The 19437-nt window shown below is 45.2% G+C and overlaps 1 protein-coding gene across 10 annotated transcripts in view; it reads left to right on the top strand.

Annotated features, from left to right (window-relative positions):
• Window positions 1-19437, top strand: part of FOXP1 (forkhead box P1) — a 341764-nt gene that overhangs the window by 69474 nt on the left and 252853 nt on the right. For 8 of the 10 annotated variants that reach the window (XM_090148428.1, XM_090148435.1, XM_090148434.1 and 5 more), the window contains exon 3: window positions 12660-12770. The exons of the other annotated variants lie outside the window; for them this stretch is intronic. The gene's annotated coding sequence lies outside the window, so the exon portion shown is untranslated. The remainder of the gene's footprint in view (window positions 1-12659; window positions 12771-19437) is intronic. 10 annotated transcript variants of the gene reach the window in all.

Raw genomic sequence — 19437 nt, 5'->3', positions numbered from 1 at the left:
GTGAAAAGATCCTATTTTATGAAGTTGCTAAGCAATTAGAATCAGTCTCTCTTTACAAAAATAAACATAAAAGTATAAATGTAAAACAAGATTAAAATCAGTGATTTAAACCATGTTTCCTGCTTTCTGATATGAGCCATGATTAAAATCGGTGATTCAGATCGCTTTGATTCATATCGAGCTCACGCTCGGTTGGATCAGCTTGTGGTCACAGATGTCCCCTCTGCAGATAAAGGAGGCCTGAGGTGTCCCCTTTGGTCACACTGCCCTGCCTGTGACAGAGCTCTGTGCTTGTTGACATAGGCAGGGGTGCTGCTGCTGCTCCCTGCATCCTGCGCTTTGTTTAGGGGAGGTTCTGTTGGAGCTCAAGGGCTGCTGACAGGTGGAGCGTCCCCGAGCCCCATGTGAGGCAGCATTCAGATGGTCCTTCCGTGTTGAAAAGAGGCAATCTTTAAGGTCCTTCCAACCCAAGCCATTCTCTGAAGTGTAGTGTGAAGCCCTGACCTTCCCGTTGGGTTTCCTGCCAGGCATCCTGCAGGGGAGGCAGGAAGATGATGACCTTGTCTGCACAAACTCTAATGAAGAGCACAATAGGACGTAGGCACTTTTTGGCCAGAACTTCTCAGGTGGTTCATTACTGAAGCCCTGTCCTGGTGTCTGGTGGTGGGGAGTGCATCTCGCAGTGATGTAGATCACAGCTTCCCATGACAGAGTCTGGATGTTAAAGAAACCCAACATAAACCTCAATGTGCTGTGGGTCAGAGAGGCCAAGTAGAGCGGATTGCATTTGAGTTGGACGTAAATTATTTAAAATGCCCATAAAGAAGGGTCAGCAGCCCTTGTGTTGGGATGAGTTGGTGTGAGGCTGTGCACTGTAATTGTTTCCATATGGTGGCCTTTTTTTCAACACACAGTGGAAATCCTTCACAATGTGCACAAGTTGAGAGAAACACGTGGAATTCATTGCCATAACGTTTCTCGTTGGAAGTTCTCAAATAATGAGCTTGAGTTAGCTCTCTCATTTCTGCGTGTATTTCAGACGACGGCTGAGCCTTTTATGGAGCACAGTTAGCATCCTGTTGGCAGCAAAACACCCAAGCTGAGAGGCTCGGGCAGGTGGGGGGCCTTCCATCGGTGCTGGGTGAAGTCAGCTCTCCTGGAGGCAGGTGTTTGGGCATGGAGTGTGCCATGTGCTTCTGGAGACAGAAGGGCAGGCTTTTTTTATATTTAGGGTTAACTAGCACTGGACCAGTCCTATTACTTGACAGTATTTAGACCGTACGACTCATTAATCTGCACGTTTACTAGCATATGATGTTAATGTCAGTATGTGTATTTTTACACAGTCAGGTTTCCTAAGTGGGTTTTCTGATGCTTAATCCTTGCTAATTTATTCTTCTTACGTTGTGAATGTAGTGACTAACTTGAGAGAAATCAGATGAAGGAGGTCAGATTTGTAGCTGGTATGAAGTGACACCGTTCCTTGGTTCTGGGAATCGAGGCAGTGATGTCTGCCGCTTAGCTTAACCTGTTACTGACTTGTAACTACGTTTGGAAAAAAGCACCGATACGTTCGTGCTTGTAATGTGCAGCAGCAGGAAGGCATCCAGGGAAATGCTCAGAGATGTGGTGAGTGAGGTCTGGGTGTGTATGCAGGACAGAAGCTGTGTAGACTGTAGGATACTGTGACCTAGGATGGAGTGTCAGGGAAACTTATTTTATAGAGCTGTGGTATTTTTTTTTAAGTGGAAGCCGTGGATTGCTGGAAATGTTAGTGCAACCATTAAGGTATTGACAGCTAATACAGGTTTGCTCTAAAAAGCTGACTATTTCTTGGCAGGGAGGATGAGTGCTGTTTGAAGTTTTCTGGTATGCGTGGAAAGGTGCATAAAACAAAACACAGAGGTGTTGAGCAGATCATAAGAGCACACAAGATTGATCTCGCCTATCAGGACGTGAACCATACAAACCATGTTTTGGGATGCATCTTCTAGAAGATGCCCAGATGAACTGTGATGTGTGCTGGGGTTCCCACCCTTCAAGCAGGGGGTGCTGTGTGCTCGGCCATGCCTGGAAATCACGTTCCAGTGGTGCCTGGTTGGGCTGCCAGGGCCTGGAGGCTCCTGACTTCCTGGCCTTGGCTGACATCTGTTGATTGGCTTTCTGGCCTCACAAATGCGGGGTGTTTTCCTTGCAGAGCACTTTGTGTGGTTTGGTCTCAGTGAGGAGCTACCTCCTAGCCGTTGGGATATTTTCGTTGTGATACCCGTTATGTCCCGGATTGTGGGTTTTGTTGGTTGGTTTAAAGTTTAAAATGAAACTGGGCAGTGCTGTGGAGCGCTGAGTTCCCAGCTGCTGTGAGATGTAAAATGTGTGTGCCTCATCAAAGCGTTAACTTTATTGTGGTTGCTTAGGAGGCAGGCCGCTAGGTAATTCGTGCACGCCGGGTGAAGGATGGGCTGGGTGTGTGTGGGTTGTGAGTGATTCTGGCATTCACTCTTTGCTTTTGAAGTGCGTGGAGCCCACTTTGGTTCCAAGTTCAGAAATAATACATTTTGGAGTAAATAACCACAGTAAATACAGACATCACTTGAAGAACTCTAAGAAAGCAAACCACAGCAGGTAAACTTTTGAAAAGGCAATGCAGAATTTTAAATATTCGAGATTTTATCTTGAAGAGTTATCTTTAGAAAAAATAAACGTTCTCTTGGAATTAGTGAGACAGGACTCGTGGCACTGCACTGGCTGTGGGAAGCTCCATGCTATGGGGGGGCTGTGCAAAGAGCAGGGGTGGGCTGAGAGCCCCCAGGGTGTGCCTGCAGGGCCAGTGCTGGTTCATTGGCTGAGGCAAACAGAACAGAAAGCTGCAGCTGAGTAAGGCCCTGGCTGGAATGAGACTTCTTTTGAAAAAAAAATAAAAAAAAAAATGTATATAAATAAAAAAAAATCCAACTTCCCCTTTGTGATTTATGGTCCCTCTAACAATGCCACTTTCTCAGAGCCATGCATCATACGCAAACAATGGGCTGCATAGAAAAGCGTGTTCCCCGGAGTATTACCAAAAATGTAATTTTGTCTTTAAATTCTTAAGGGTGAATTGCAAGAACATGACTTCATAGGAACCTTTGAGACATTACAGCTTTTAATAATACTTTGCAGCTACATGTAGTACTTCAATTTTACTTTTATTAATTAAATTGCTGTGTGCGTGTGCAGCGGGGAGGGGATCCCGGCAGCCCCACCTGGGCGCCCCTGCCTGCCAAGGGCTTTCCTCCCCTGCCGAGCTCTGCATGGGCTCTCTCTGATGGAGCTCAGTACGTTCTCCCCTGGTTTCCATCCCCTGGGACTGCCCTGTATCTTTGGTGCCCGCAAGAGGGTGCGCACGAGAGGCAGCTCCTCACAGCCTTCTGCTCTTTTCCATCCGCTTCGTGGGCACCAACCCATCCCCGCCCCACGCAGGGCTGCCTGCAGGTACCCAGCAGCTCTGCCTGCGTTCTCCCGCCCGGCATTGCTATCCTTTTGGATCTTTGATCCTTCCAAGTTTATATAAATGTTTCTGTAAGTTTTCAGCAAAATTGAGGTCAAACTTATTTCATCCCATAACCCCTTTGCATCTCTGCTCCAGCTACACTATTTTTTTTTTAACAGCCACATCTCGCATTATGTAAAACAGAGGTGAAGAAACATCTTCAGCAAATCTCGGTTGCCTTTCTGTCTGCAGCAGCAGGGTTTGAATCTGCCTGCTTATCTAATAAAGGGTAGGAGCTGCACTTTTTACAGCTTTTTTTTTTTTGTAACGCAGTTTGTGGGCTTGCCCATAATAATACAATTATGAAGGTTAACAGGAAAAAACTGGGTCCAGGAGTGATTCCAGGCAGCTGGCACTGCCGACGAATTGGAAGCGCACCACCAATGAAAACTGCAGTGAAAAGCAAATTAAACCTCATATCTGCCATCTCACTCGCTTTTCTCTGCTTTCCTGTTTGGACTTGAAAGGTGATTGGAGCCAAGGCAGTGACAGTTGACGGAAGTGCTGCAAGGAGAGAGTATTTATTTACAGTGAATCGTGGTGATGCTTGTTCAGGATGCGGTTTCACGCAGGATGTTCTGTCCCCACCCCCGGTTTGATCATTTCTCCAAAAAAAAAAAAAAAAAAAAGGCAGAAAAAAAAGTTCCTTGATTGTTTAAGGCCACAGCTAATGCTTGGAGCAGCGCTGTGCAGCGTGCCAGTGCTTGGAGCACTCGTCATGCTGCGTGGTAGGGAGTTCCTGTGCTGGGTGCAGGCAGCTCAGTGCCGGCTCGTTCCCACTTGTGTTTGCATTTGATGTCAGCTGCATGCACTTACTGGGCAGGGGCTGCCAGCTGTGGCCAGCATGGGTACTTAGTATTTTTGGGGATGGGGGAAGCAGAAGGGATAGGTTCAGCATATTTGGCTGTGGAGTTTCCCCTGCTCCGGCTGTAGTCAAGGCATTTCCATGAGTGCATGCTGGCAGCGTAATGCTTTAGGAGGTCCTCATTGCAGGGGGTGATGCTGGGGCAGGTCCCTCTGCATCCATGGGAACCCATGGCTGAAGGGGCTCCCCCAGCCCGTGCAGAACGGATAGGCTCTGCAGCCCCCATTCCTCCCGCTGCCCTATCAGCCCCGGCCACCGCTTCGTTTCGCACAGCTCCTGACAAGCAGGCAGAGATAGTAACTCCTGTTACTGCCAGACGGGGCCAGTGATTAGATAGGAGAGTTTCTCTATCTCGTTTTCTTCTAGATAGAGTATATGGCTTAGAGAGTGCTCTGGCTTATACGTTTTCCTTCACGGGCACTGAGCGGGGAAGCTATTGGAAATCTCAGGGATGAGGGAGGACTGAATATGAGTTTTTTATTTATTTACTTTGACGTTTTCCTTTAAACTACTTCGAAGAAGTACATTTTCACTGTTTTTTTTTGTCTGAAAGAAGGAATCTAATGGCTTTTTTTTTTCCACTCAAAGCTTTTAATTACATCATTGCCATCATTGGGCCCTTTCTACAACTCCCACATTGTTCAGTAGACACAGTGAAATGTTTTTAGGAACCTATAAAAGTCAGTAATTTGCATCCAGAGGCCGTGGTTGTAGTCAGCACTCAGGCAACCGAAACAGCTGCCTGGGTAACTTTATGGCCAGTACATGTGCTGCATCGCGGAGTGTGCTGCAGAACGGGAGCTCAGCCGCCGCTTCCATGTGCCTCCCCCAGTTGCACTGCGGGTTCCAGTCAAGGAAGGGATGCAGTAATGAAGATGTGGGGGCTGCAGGCTGGGAATTGAGCACCCCAGGGGTCTGCTGGGGCCCTCACCTTGCTCTGTGCTGTCTTTTCATGGTGTTACACGCTCATGGAAGGCTTCTGAGTCGCTTTCCATGTTGGCTTCCCTTGAATTATAACACATTTTTGGAGGTGAGCTCAAAAGTACGCTGTGCCTTTCTCAGTGCAACGTGCAGCCCTGCTGAGTGGTTTTTGTAGCGGTGACAAGTGAGCTGGTATGAGGCATCGGGGGCTCCCCCTAAAACCAGCCATTTCCGAGGTAGCGAACACCTCGTGTTGAAGAAACGTGGTAAGTTTTAGGATGGGTTTTGCAAAATTGCTAAAGAGACTTTCGTATCAGTATGAACTTGGGCAGTCAAAACATTTTAAGTAGCTTTGAAAATGTCACTGTGGAGGATCCTGCCCGTGGCTGGTCTGGCTGAATAAAAATGACTGAGGTGCTCACGAGGAGATAAAACATTCTCTTTTTAAAGGTGATAGAGCGGCTAAGGTTTGGTATTTATTATGCAGAAAGACTAAAAAATGTCTTGAATTGAGTCTGATTTTTAGGAGGATAGTCCTAGTTCTCACTAGTCTGAGTTAAATTGTGGACTTCCAGGGACAAATGATTTACGTGCATTTTAATTTTAGTTCTACGTCTCTCAGACTGAATCTTTTCAGCCAGGATCGCACCATCCCCATTTGTTTCTGTTGGGGCTGCATATGCTACATTTCTACACCACCCTATTTTTTGCCCATTTGAAGCATAAAGCACCACTCCAATCCTGGAGTGAGAAATAACCTTGAGGATGCTGCGGGCTGCCTGTGCCTGCCGCTTGGGTCTTCTGTTCTCAACACCTCCCAGATTCAGCTCTTTTTGCCTCTGAATGTTAGTTACATCAGCATCAACAGAAGAATAAAGCCAGGTTTATGCATTGGGAAGCAAGCCATCTGTTGTCACACAGTGGGCTTTGGCTCTTTTGCCCAGAGAGGTTGTGGATGCCCCATCCCTAAAGGTGTTCAAGGCCAGATTGGATGGGGCCCTGGGCAACCTGGTCTTGTATTAAATGTGGAGGTTGGTGGCCCTGCATGTGGCAGGGGGGTTGGAGATTCATGATCCGTGAGGTCCCTTCCAACCCAGGCCATTCTGTGTCTGTGTCTTTAGTGCTCACCGATGCCAGTAGGGAAGTTGGTTTGTCTGGGTGGGGAGATGCAGCCTGGGTGACCATCCCTGTGCTGGGGCAGGGTGCTGGGAGGGGTGAGGAGACAGCATTCCCTCTGGGCTCACAGAGCTGTCTGCACTCAGAAATGTGCCGTACTCGTCCGTAACCAGCTGCGTCGTGCTGAAACTCGCTCCTGAGAGCTGGGCCAGGTGAGCTGGCAGTGATTGACAGTGCCTTCTCCTGCCCTGCAGCCCCCATCAGGCTGTTTTTCATGGCCTCCAGTGTTTGCCTAGGTGGTTCCCAGCCAAGACAGGAAACTATTTGACTTACGGAGGTAGAGAACTCCTCTCATGGTATTTACAGATAAAAGGGGAGGAGTTGAAAACCTTCGTCCGCGTTCAGCCCAATCTGATAACCTCCAGGGATTTTGTTAGTTCAAAGAAATTTTGGATAGCAAGCCAGTGTGCTTAACTAGAGCTGAAGCCGTAACCCTTGGAGGCATCCCATCCTTAGAAAAACCTTCAAATAACAAATGCTGCTTGTAACTTTTTTTTTCTCTTCTCCTTTTTTTAATGTTCGAAACCCACTAGACCGTTCTAAAATTCTACACTTAGGTAAGAATGCATCCCTGACCTTTAAAATTGTGTCTCTTCTAAGCGTTTATGGCACAGAAACTGATTTTGTTCAACAGACTGTCTGTGAGGTGGGAATTGTGAGCGGCTAAAAATAAGAAAGGTGAATTATATTTGGTATCTAGATGGTAGAATGTGGTTGCTAGGAATAGATTAGCAAAGCAATAGTAAAATGAGTGCTTCCTAGGACAGTTACCTCAGTTATCAGCTAGCTTAGTGCTGTGTCCTCTTGTTGGCTGAGCTCCCAAAGGCCTCTCTGAGTTGCAGATGGAACTGGCTACAGCACACAACAAAAGAGATGCTGTGTGATCTCCAGTTTTCAGACCTTTTGTTTTTCCTTATTTCCTCCTTTGGGGCCAGACAGACAGTTATGTACACCAGGAATGCTGCTATGCCCTGGTGGAGTGGTGATCTGGGTGCTCCAAAACATCCTTGTCTGCCTCTGAATCCAAAGCAAGTCTCTGCGCAGTCCTTCCTCCTCACTCTTAACTTTTTTTTTTTTCCCCTTGATTTTTGCTTGGTTCCCCTTCCTGCTGGCTGTTAGAGACCTGGGGCAGGACAGGGCTGTGCTGGGCACCATGAAAGAGTCTGGTAGGACCAGGAGTGCAGTGCCAGGTTCCCAGCTTCCTTCTGGATGCTCTTTGCAAGCCTAGAGCTACCTTCCACTTTAAATAGGCAGATTTGCTTGCTGATTAAAAAGCATTGTTAATTTAGAAGGAAGGCCACATTCTTTCTCAACACCATCATTAATTAAAGACTAGGAAATTGCCAATTCACCCAACATTCACATCCTTAGCAGCCTGTGCTCACATAATTTATTGCCCAAGTATCTTAATGCCCAACTGCATGCCGAGGCCCGTGCACAAAACCTTAACTCCAATCTCTTGCATTTTTCCTATGCATAATTAAGATGATTGCCTCTTAAAACCTTGAGTATTTTTGGTAAAACACCTTTGTTTTTCTGAGGTTGGATTTCAGATTGTGCCCAAACATGGGCACTGATTGTGGACGCAGTTTTATGAAACCGCGTCTAATCCTGTGTGCACGGGAGTGAATCATAACCCCCAGATGAAAAGAGCTCCTTCGGGGCTCTGGGAGGAGAACAAACCACGGCACCCAGCACTCCTCGAGGTTGTACAATTATAAACTGTCTCAGGTTGAACAGAGAACAGAGCATTATGCTGGTAAGAGCAATGTAAGTATGCAAAATCCACTTACAGCTTAGACGCATCATTCATGAGTTACACCGCGGCTCCGAACTCATGGCAGCGATGAGTGTCTGGCAATCCCCACCATCTGGTGAACTCTGATGTGTATTTGAACAGCACGCTGTGTTAGTGTGCCTATATACAAGACATATTCACACACAACATATAGTGGCAGGGGAAAGAGAGAGGAATTATGTTTCAGCTGTGAATGACTTATATTTACTCGAGCAGCAAGGAAATAGCTGATAGCTCACGAGTGATCAAAGCTGGTGGTGAGTTATCGAGGTCTTTCCTCACTGTGAGGAAGATATAGCACATTTCAACCTGCTGTATATCCTTTTAGTCCAACACACACATTTTAATACTTATTTTTATTTTGGCTTAGAGGCTTTTCTCCTTTGCCCAGCAAGAGATTTTTTTTTTATTATTATTTTTTTGCAGTCTCTCCTTCTCTGTCTGATGCCGATGCCAGAGACGGAGCAGATTGGGAAGCCTTTGAACACATTACTGGTTGAACTCAGATGAGATTTTTTTGTATTGCTTGGTTGCAGGCTCCTGTGATGAGCATAAGGAATTTAGTTTTGATTGACATTATATACTCTTAAAGCAAAAGTGATCTATCAGCATTCAGGCACCCACAGCTTGTTTTTCTCTTTTATGACAGAGAATAGCTATGTTGCAGTTGTGCTACAGCGATGAAGGTTGCATTGCAGTTTCTCTTTGAATCCTCTGATAGAGGAGGTAGCGAGGAGTGAGTCAAATCTGGGCCATTTTAGGTCACTCCTTACAAGCCAGCTTGAGGATCTTCTCGGTTTCAGTTGCTCTGACTGTTTTGTGTTCAGCCAGAACTTCCTTTGGTAGACCGGCATTCTCATTCCAGTACAGAATATTTGTACAGATGACACAACCTTATTGTCTTCAGCCTCGGTCGCTTTAAAATGAGTTTTTACAGTTAACACACCCGTGATCTTATACCACAAAGAGAACTGGTTTGGAGAGAAGATGCAATATATCCCCAGCCTTAGTCTGGGTGTAAGACACCTCCTCTCCTTTTTCCTCCTTGTGCACAGCCAAATGTGAAACCTCTTCAAAATCAGTTGCTCTCCAAATGAGCTACTGTTTGGCCTATGGTCGCTATAGAAGACAGGTGAGCATCCTCTGAAAGGAAATGCATGCAGTTCTGCAAGTTCACCTTCAAACAGGGGAGTGTCAGGCGGTGTTTCTCACGCAGCTGATGTGTGTAGAATCAGGCAGGTAGCTCGGCCTTCCTTTCCGTGCTGGAATGGGTGCAGTGCTCCTTACTGCCCTCACTGTGTTGGTGCCAGTGTGCATCGATACATCTACTGGGACACGGGTATGCTAAGAGCCTTCAGATTAAAAGGATTTGTTACTGGGGGCTTATTAACCATTTGTAAACCATTTGAATCTTGCATAACCTTGGAGGAAGAGTGCTGAGATGCAGCTGTTATAGCAGTTTTAAGAAACTATAGAATGCGAAAGCTCTTTAGGAATCGAATGATGCTGAGCATCTTTGCAATTCTTCGGTGCCACCTTTTCCACCTAGCAAAGCATTCTTAGAGGGCTGTTAGTGGGTAAATGTGCAGTCATGGCATGCAGTCAGTCCATCTGGCAGTGACTGCTTAAAGGAAATCCAGTGATGAGCTGGGGAGGAATCTGAGGGTTACCTAGGTGGGTTGCCCTGACCCATCTCATGGTGCTCTGGCAGGTGAGTCAGGGGAACATGTCCCATGTGGAGCTAGCTGAGGTTCTGTCTTGCCCCAGATATAAGTTTTGGAGATGTTCAAGCACAGAAGCAGCAGTTGGAAGAATTTTAGCAATTTTTTTTTCTAGAGATGTAGGTATGTGGGATGCTGACAGTACATGCCAGCTTTTGGAGCTCAAAATGAATGATTAAATAATTTGTAATTAATGTAGTGAGTGGGAAAATAAACATCTGAAGATGGTAATTTGCAGGAAGTGTTTTTAAGACCTTCAGCGTTACATTTTCCATTTATTTAGGCAGACTTGGCTAATTGTTACAGAAGGAAAAAAGTTGCATTTTTGTGGACAGCGAATGCCGCTGTGCTGGCCACGTCCCCAGTTATGTAAGTCCCCATTGAATCATTGGTTTGATGAGGGCACGGTGACTGAACATGTTAGCTCAGCATCCCCCCCCCTCATAGCCCTCCTCTTTCCTTCCAGGTCCCACTCTTGGTGCTGTCCAGTTTCCGTGTCTGTGCCCATGTTTGATGCAATGTGCTCATTTCAACCCCACCTCCCAGAGTACTCACAGAGCCCACATCTCTTGCCATATCCATGAGCACATATCAGTAATAGGGCACACAATGTTTGCTTTTAATGAGTCCCTCAGTCCCTGAATCTGAGCCTCACTGTTTAAGTCAGGTGCTCTACCCCACATCCCTCCCTCACAATATAGTGAGTGGGCATATGGCTGTGTTTGAAGCAGAGGAGAATGGGGCAGACATGCGTGTCGGAAGCCCTGTTTCCCAGTGCCTGCTTTGAGGATTTAGAACAGGTTTTGTTAGCAGGTATGTCTGGTGCCATGTGGCTGCACAGCAATGTGATGCTCTGAACAAAACCTCAGCTCGGCGCTGCTTTTCCTCCTTTGCTTTGCAGCGCCTGGGTTTTGATGTCTTGCTTCTCAGAATGCTTGACGGTAGTAATAACGGAAACAGCAAAAAATGTCAGCTTGACTACTGTCTGCGTGTCGGCACTAGTCCAGGGAGTTTCAAAGGGATGTTTTATTGATTCTGTAATTGCACAGTAGAATGGACAAACTGAACTGCACCTCGGGGCAAGGAAAGCCCCTGTCTAAACGGCATCTGTTGGAGGCATGCGCTGCTGTAATTTGGGCAGGGAGTGCTGGCTGCACGGTTTGAACCAGGGGACTGGAATCTTGGCTTAACCCTTTTGTTGTAGGCGATGGAACTTCCCCTCTTCTGCCCGTGTGGGAACTGACTTTGGGGTCCCTGTGGTGCCAACTCTGCTCCTGGGGGCTCTGCGTGGTTGTGTCAAGTCGCTGCCTCTGAGCTCCGGAGTCCCGGATGGCTGGGCATGTGGCATTGCCTCACTTGCAGTATCCACCTCTTCCTAACTGAAAAACTGGTCATCATCTCTTATGAAATAAGGCTGTGTTGTGCTACTCGCTCCTGGGAGCTGATAACTTCCTCTAGCACAAGCTGATTACTTTCCAAAACTGAAGGAGTGGACTGAGCTGTTTTGCTAAAACAATTGCAAATTAAATTTGTAAACTTTTGCTATTGCCATATTTTTTCACTGGCACTGGCTGTGTGTGTGCTGTGTCTTTAATTTGGTGAGAACACAAATCAATTAGGCTAACCCACGGCAATCCAAAAGTGGTGGAAATAAATATGGAGAGTCCTTTTCCTCACTTAGAAAGCCCATGGAGGCCGCATGCTTAAGACACAATTTGTTGTCAATAGTTTTTAATTTTTAGGCTCAGTGCAGGGGTGCCCAGGGTTTCACCCTTGTCCCTCTCCCTTTTGTCTGTAGAAAGCAGAAGTAGCACTTTTCCCTGGGACGTTGGGCTCTCAGGCTGCAGTTTTAGGGCAGGAGCTGGGCTGAGAGTGTGGGCACAAAGCCAGCAGCTCCCAAACCAAGCCCTGTTCTGGGAGCTCCCATGGTTTGTAATTAGGGCCATGATTAGGTCATTGTCTTCCCGAAGCTGAGCTCGGGATGATGCGCTGTTTGTTTTTGGAAGTTGTGCAAACCTTTAATACGTTATTTTGAAATCTGGATATTAAATGTAATGTTCTTCCGAAGTGCTGCTGGGACATGCAGCACCATCCTGTCCTGTGCTGGATTTTAGCAGGCTTTAAAAGAACATTGTTTTAAATGGAAGAAAGATGTGTACTTCTTGGTATTTTCTGTGGATGCTGCTGAACTTCTCTATCTAGAGCCGTCTTTGTTGTAATGGCATTGATAGACACATGAAAACAGCAAGGAATTAATATTGAGGTTGTGTTGATGAGGTAAAGACCATCTTCATTAACATGCATTGAGGAAGTAAGTGGTGGAAGATCCCACCAGTGGGATCTGCTCAGCTCCCTGGTGGGGTTTCAGAGGCCTGTAAGTTGTATGCTAGCAGGAAGAGCTGCACCTGAGCTGTTGCCAGAGGAAGAGCAGCTTTGTTCTGCATTGGGAAGAGAACGTTGACGATATGCTGATAAGCAGAGGAAGGGAACAGTACCCAGAGTGCAGCTGATGCAGTAGTCTCGTTGCATCATTAATCCAGACTACGGTTTGAGCCCTGAAGAAAGAGCAATAAGGTCTTGATGTACCATATTGGTGGTGTGACTTGTAAGAGTAGCTCATCTTTACCTAATTCTACGTTAAATTCACAGCCGAGGTACGGAAGCTGTCCGGCGGAGCAGCGCTGAGGTCGCTCAGGACCGCTGATGGGCGAGGCATAGCACGGGCAGCATCGCTGTGCAACTCAGACTCCAAATTTGGAGGTAGGTTTGTTGAGAGCAGGATGGAAATTAAAATATCAGACTGTGAGCTAATAGTTTAACATTTGGCTGAATCTTTATCACCTTCCTCCTCCAACTCTGACTCCTGTCACAGTGCTTACAATTTCAGTCTCGATGATCTGCCCCTTTCTGTTGTCGTTCTGTAACAATGGCGACTGAAAGGTGAGTGCGACTGAAAACACAGAATGTGCACTAATATTTCCTGTGCCACATCAGATCACCAAAATGACTAAAGAACATCCTGAACGCTAAAATTCTCAGCACATATTTTCTGTCAACACTAACGCTGAGGTGGAGTTGCCCCAGCCAATCAGACATGCGGAAAAACACAGACTTACTGACCCAGAAAGAGCTGTAGTTCCCAATTTTTGCAACGTCTCCACTCTGATTGGCAAGGAAAGGTGGTCAGAGTTGGAATCTGCAGTCGTGCAGTGCTTAGAAACCCCGAAGATGCTCCAGGCACTGCATACTGCGAGAGCCAGGCGTGGCCCTAAGGGCAGGAGCCATGGGAAGCAGGCGTTTTGCCAAAGCTCTGCTGCTATCAGTGTGCTTTGCTGATAGAAATCATTCATGCTTTTGGCAGTAGTATCTGTATCTGGGTTTGTGATGCTTGAAGTCCATTGATGACTAGTTAAAAAAATGTGTAGATAAGCTGACTGTTCTTGCACCAAAAGCAGAATAAAGGGGTCAGTGCTGAGCAGTGTGCCAGACCCTGCTGGTGTGACATCCCAGTGCCAGCACCTCCCTCTGGAACAGGCTGAGGGAGCTCACAGCTGCATTTTTTAACCTATATTTTAACCAACCTTTAATTAATTATTTCAGTTCCTGGAAATTTCTGCTTAGGATTTGATTGTAAGAGCCAGGTGTCCAGAAGATTAATTTGTTCTTTCGGAGTGCAGACAGACCATTGCTGTTTTATAATCATCGACGGTGGTTGCAAGGAGCAAGGAAGGATGCAGTAAAATACAGCCGTGCTGACAGTGTAGAAGTAGCGCATCTTCTTGCTGCTTGATATTTTGATAGAAACCTTTTATCGCTTTAAAAACTGGCTGTGTATCAATGTGATATGTTAAAAACAGAAGTAGGAAACTGCAGGCTTTTAATTTTTGCCATTTGAACCCTCTTACCTTGGATGAACGCAGCGTGTAAATTATAGTTCCCATGAGGTAAAAATCAGTCAAATGCTACTTAACCTTTCCTCTGCCATGTTTTGTGGTACGTTTCTGCTGAAGAGAGTATGTGCACACGCCTTCATCTCGCTGCTGCGTGAAATTCCCGTAACAGCACAGAATTTCTTTAGATTCCGATTCGAGGTAAGCAGAAATGCTGCATTCGTAGAGATTGTAGAGCTGAGCGGTTTCAGAAAAGCTGTTTGCCCTCCGTAGGTGAGGAGCTGGAGCGGCTGCATTTGGCACAGCAGCTGCCCCTGTAGCAACCTGGTGCAGAGCTGACAACTGGGCTGAGTTCCTGCCCGCTTCCATTACAACAGTTATTTGCATGGGCTGTCCATGTGTTCCAGTCCTGGATTGGCATTTTGCAAGGCTGGTCTCCTGCAAAAGTTATAATTTTTTTTTTCTTACTGGTTTCAGACAAAGCAGTTCATGTATTCAAGTGGTTTAGTATAGAAAGCGACTTCTCTCCCTGATAATTTCCTAGTAAAAGAATCAGAAATGTGTCAGTGTTGAGACTTAACATTCAAAATACCTCACCCAGAACCCACTGTATTTCACAGAAGTAGTTTTCTCTTGATTTGCTTGTGGTCCGCAGAGAAGTTGGTGCCCGACTCCGCACGTCTGTACTCCTCTGAACACTGTTAGTGTGACTCTATAAAATGTTCCCGGGCACTATTTGAAGACACTCTTCTACTTTCAGGAGACCATTTTTCTTCTAAGCAAAAGCAGAAAAGAAATTTGAAATGTTTTCTCAGAGAACGTTTTCATTTGAAAAACAAAACAAGAAAACAGTGAAAAAAGGAAATTGGGGAAATGAGAAATATTCTCAAAATAGCCGACTTCAGAGTCTGTACAATATTTGCATTCTGTTAATTCGAGGGCTCCTGCAAAATGAGACACAAAGAAAATAAATGATCTCTTTGTAGTGAGCTGGGGCAGTGGCTGTGGGAACAGGGCTGTGGGGCTGTGGCCAAACAGGAGCTGTGCGGAGCCAGGCATAAGCAGTGGCCCCGACAGCCCTCGTTCTGCTCACCTACTTCCAGGGGAGGCTTCAAAGTCTAATTGAAGTATTTAAGAGCAATAGTTTTAACACGTGGAGAAAGGAAATTAAATTTTCTCCAACAGGACGTGGTTGGAACAACTACAGTGAAGGAAAATGGACAAGTTGGCGTGGTTTGTCGTGCTGCAAATGAGTTGGCAACGTGGATATCTTATATATTTAATGGTATGCATTAGATACCGTGTAGAAATATTATTACATCTTGCAGTTAATGAGGACAAACAAATCGTTGCATGTGTTCAGTGTGGCAAAATAAAAGCTCATGGAGGAAGTTCTTGCTTTAAATAAGCTCAGTTTTAATCATAGTGGTTCATGTACCCAGGACCAAATTATCACTTCTTGTTTTAATTCTCTTTTTGCCTTGTTCCTAAGGCAGAATTCCTGCTGGTGTCAATGACTGAGAATCTGCAGGTGTTCATCTGGGTAGAAAATGAATAAAAAGAGAGGAAGGGCCACAAGAATTGTTTTTTCTTCTTGTTGTGTACATTTGTTTTGATTTAATAGAAAAGCTTTACGTGGGTTATGAGCGCTGACAAGGGTGTATTGGGCTGTGTTTCTCCTCTCCAGTTTGTGAGCCTTGTACAGTTTTTACAAACAGCCCTGCTGGTGTATTTTAGCCCTAATACAGAGTGAGAAGGTTGGGCAAATCAGCTGCTTGTTCAGTCCAGAAACTTGCTCTTGAGAGGAAAAAAAAAAAGAAAAAAAAAAAAAGAAAAAGGGAAAATAGAGGTGGAGCAAGGCAGCTTGGTAAGCCTGGAGCACACTTGTACAGCCCTCAAGGACAGTGCTGAGAATGGTTCTTTAGCTTGTAGGGTTGAAAAGAAAAGCCAAAATTTGATGTAAATAATTCAGATCTGCCTTGATTTAAAGAGCTTTAGCTGAACGTAGGCTCCATTTAAAAATGGAATGAAACAAAATAAAAATGCTTGTACAGTTTGCATTTGTTTTAGAAGCAGAAGCTTAGCAGACTCCATGCGGTCTTCAAATGTGTAAGTAATGAAACTACAAAGCATTACTTTCTCTTGTGGACAGTCCCTAATTTTCCCCCGACCTCTCCAAAAGCCCAAGCAAGAATAGAAAGAAGTTTCAAATGTGAAAAAATGAAACCTGCTATTTATTGATGCTTCAAATGTGAAAACCCAGAACAAGATGGGGAAGTCGCTGGTTCTGGGGAGGAGTTTGGGACAGTCTGTTATTTCTAGGACTTGGTTGTTTTGGGAAGTCCTTCGTCCTGGGGAAAAAGATGGGTACCAGAAGCCAACCCTCCTGACCTGGAGACCTGGTCCCTGGCTGTGAGGGTGAGCCTGCCTTGCTAAGCCATTTGCAGGTGGAAAGGCACTGCTGCACTGCATTAGTGCTGTGATGGGCTCTGGGAGGAGATGTGGGACTGGGAGACGTGGTCCTAACTCACAGCAGGCAGGGAGTCGAGTGCTCCAGGGATGCTGCAGAGCTGAGCTCATACATGTACTGAAGGTTTTAAGAAGCTTTTATTGAGGATGATGGAAGATGAAGAGCTGTCAGTGAGTTTTTTTGAAGGGAGCTATAGAAGGAAAAATATTCTTGATTTTTTTGTTTGTGACATGTCTGAAAATAACTCTGCAGTGCAATGAGTACAGAGCAGCAATGAAGCAAACAAGTTTATTGGTGTTATTTTTCTCCTGCAAACTCTTCATTCCACGTTGTTTGTTGGAGCACCCTTCTATCTGGGACAGTTTGTGTGCACGAACTGAACAGAAGTGAAGTTGGGAAATCATTTGACCTTCTGATCTGTGTAATCAGCAACAGAGACATACTGCAGTGTTGGTGTGACATGGCTTTAGGTGGTTTGGTAATGTAAATGAGGCCAGTAACCTGAGCTCACTATTTTTTTCAACTAGGCTTATTTTCTGTAGCTCTTACCTCGGTATTACGCATAAGGCAGCTATGCAGCTGGACTGGAAATGCCTTTTGCAGCTTTGCAGTTGTGTTGTTTTGTACACTAGAAAGGTGAGAAACTGTATTTATTAGTAACGCACCCTCTGAGAAGGGATGAGTAAACTAACATTTTAAAAGCCTTTTGATGGCTTAAAGAGAATTTATGGTGAGAAAATTCCAAGCTCTGTAGCCAGAGCAGCACTCGTAGCGAAGAGGTACATGGCCGCGTATGTACAGTAAACACAACAATCTTAGAACATCTCTGTTATTTTGGGAAAATATTCAGACAATATATCAGTCTGGTTTTGAAACAGCTTCAAACATTTTACCACTGAAACCTCTAAAGCAAATGTTACAGAACATGCAGCTTGTCTGTTTATCTTCTCTAAAACTATGTGAAGTCATATGTGAAAAGCGATAAGAATCACAGCATCTCCTTTGGTTGCTCAACATGAGAAGATGATGAAGAGACGTTCTTCAGAAAGGCTGCCTACCAGCCGGGCTGCTGGGCTGTCGGTGTGAGAAGGGAAAGGTAGCTGTGACCTGGTGGGCAGGGGGAGGGCTTGGCTACAGCATTGGACTCACTCACATGCACAGCTTTGCGCTTCTGTCATCTTGAAGTTTTGGTTGCTAAACAAGAAAATTTCCCAAAGGTAAAGGAAAGTTAACACTTCTTATAGAGTCTAAATCTGCCACATTCGTAAATTGTTTTTTTGTGGATGAAATGGGGTCTGCAGAAACCTTGTGACAGAGCCCAGCAACGGGAGATGAAGTAATTATTCCTGCTTGCTGCTGTTCCACCAGAGAGATCATCCTATAGAAGTCTAGTGAATTCACGTGGAAAAAGTTTTCTCCATCCTTTGTTTTTCATCTCCCTAGTAGACCCATAGAATGTATTTTGGTGATGAACTTGCCTCATTCCTCCTGTGAAGGCAAATTACTGAAGTGGGTAAGAGTGAAGTGGTGAAGACAAGCAGGTAAATAGCTCTTCAGAATAGGAACACAGCCAGCAGATGTTCTTGTGTGCTTGTGGGAACTGCAGGCAGGGCTGAGATGCAAGCTTTGCTCTCCTTCCTGAGGTAAGGAATGGGGGTTTCTCCCTTGCTTCATGTCCTTGAGGGGCTGTGTGTCCTGTGAGCTTCACCAAGCAGCTCCTGCATGAGAAGCAAGGGGCATTTCATCCTTCTGGGGACCCATGACAAGCTCTGAGCCTGGAACCAAATTCCCTCCCAGAACGAAAGCTCAGTTTTGTGTGTTTTTAAATAGCACCACATATATTTTGTTTCTTGAAATTTTTAGAGAAGTGACACATCAAATATTTTAATACTGAGAGCAGTGTTGCTTTTTGTTATTATTATTGAAGCTCAAGTAGAACAATCAAACCCATATCGAGCTTCCTTCTGTGCTGCGCTGAGTGCGCTCACCCTTTTGGAGATGCTGAGAGCCCACCTGGTTCTTCCAGTCCCTATGAAGGATGGGGTGTGCATGGGAGGCAGGGAAGGTATAAGGCAGAGTGTAGCAAGACAGATAATTCTGGTAGGAGCATCCAGCTGTGATCCTCATGGCTTCTCCACCACTATAGTGCACTAAAGCCAATGGGAAGTGCTTGCATGGGGGTTTGACGTTTTTTTTCTTTTTCTCTGGAACTGTTTCTCTGGTGCTTATGATCTGGCAGTAGAATGAGTCACTGTATCAAAGTCAGAGCCAGGAAAGGAAAAAAATCGTGTAGAGCCTGCTAAATGTCGTGGACTGATGCTGTGTGTAGCAATAGAAATAAGTGCTGTATGGCTCGTGGTGTGAGATTTGGCTCCACACCTGTATTCCCAAAGCATACATGCTTTTAAAAGTCTTAACCAGTAAGATCTATTTTTATTTTATTACTAGGAATAAAACATCAAAAAACAAGAAGAAAAAGAAGAAAGAAAGATTCTCTTGGTTTTATCCACCTGTTGAATTTTGTAGTAATCGCCAAAATGATGGGCTGGGGAAAGATGTGTTTTTCAGCTTCTGAAATGGTGCCCCAGATGTGTGCAGATAGAGGTGTGTTCCCTTCTTGCGGCATCACTGTGGCTGTGATCACTGTCCTCTCCCTGCTGTGTTGATGATCAGCTGGCAGAAGTGGATTCAGGATGGGCACGAATGCTCCCAGGTGTTACAGGATTCTGATATGGACTTGTTTGCCCATATTTGATCTAGTCTCAAATTAACTGATACTGTTGATTAGATTCTTTTTAAATGCAACTCACTGTGTGGCAAAATGTTATTCTTCTCCTGTGTGAGTGAAGCATAAAAGGTGAAAGTATACAATTAATTTGCCTGCACTTTCTTGAAAATTGTATGCTGGATTTCTGTGAGCAAATTATTGTTATTTACTGTGGATTTTGCTTGAATATTTCAGGTCACCAATTATGCTTCTTTTTGGTGCTTAATGGCTTTTTATTTTTAGAAACGTACCCAGTTCTTTCTGTGAATCGGTGTCCCTAAAACTGATGTTCAGAAAGCA

The sequence above is a fragment of the Phasianus colchicus genome, chromosome 11 (assembly GCF_987193195.1).
Source record: "Phasianus colchicus chromosome 11, bPhaCol1.hap1.1, whole genome shotgun sequence".
In the NCBI taxonomy this organism is placed as follows: Eukaryota; Metazoa; Chordata; class Aves; order Galliformes; family Phasianidae; genus Phasianus; species Phasianus colchicus.
Note: the sequence above shows the minus strand (reverse complement) of the source record. Positions and strands in the feature narration are given on the sequence as shown.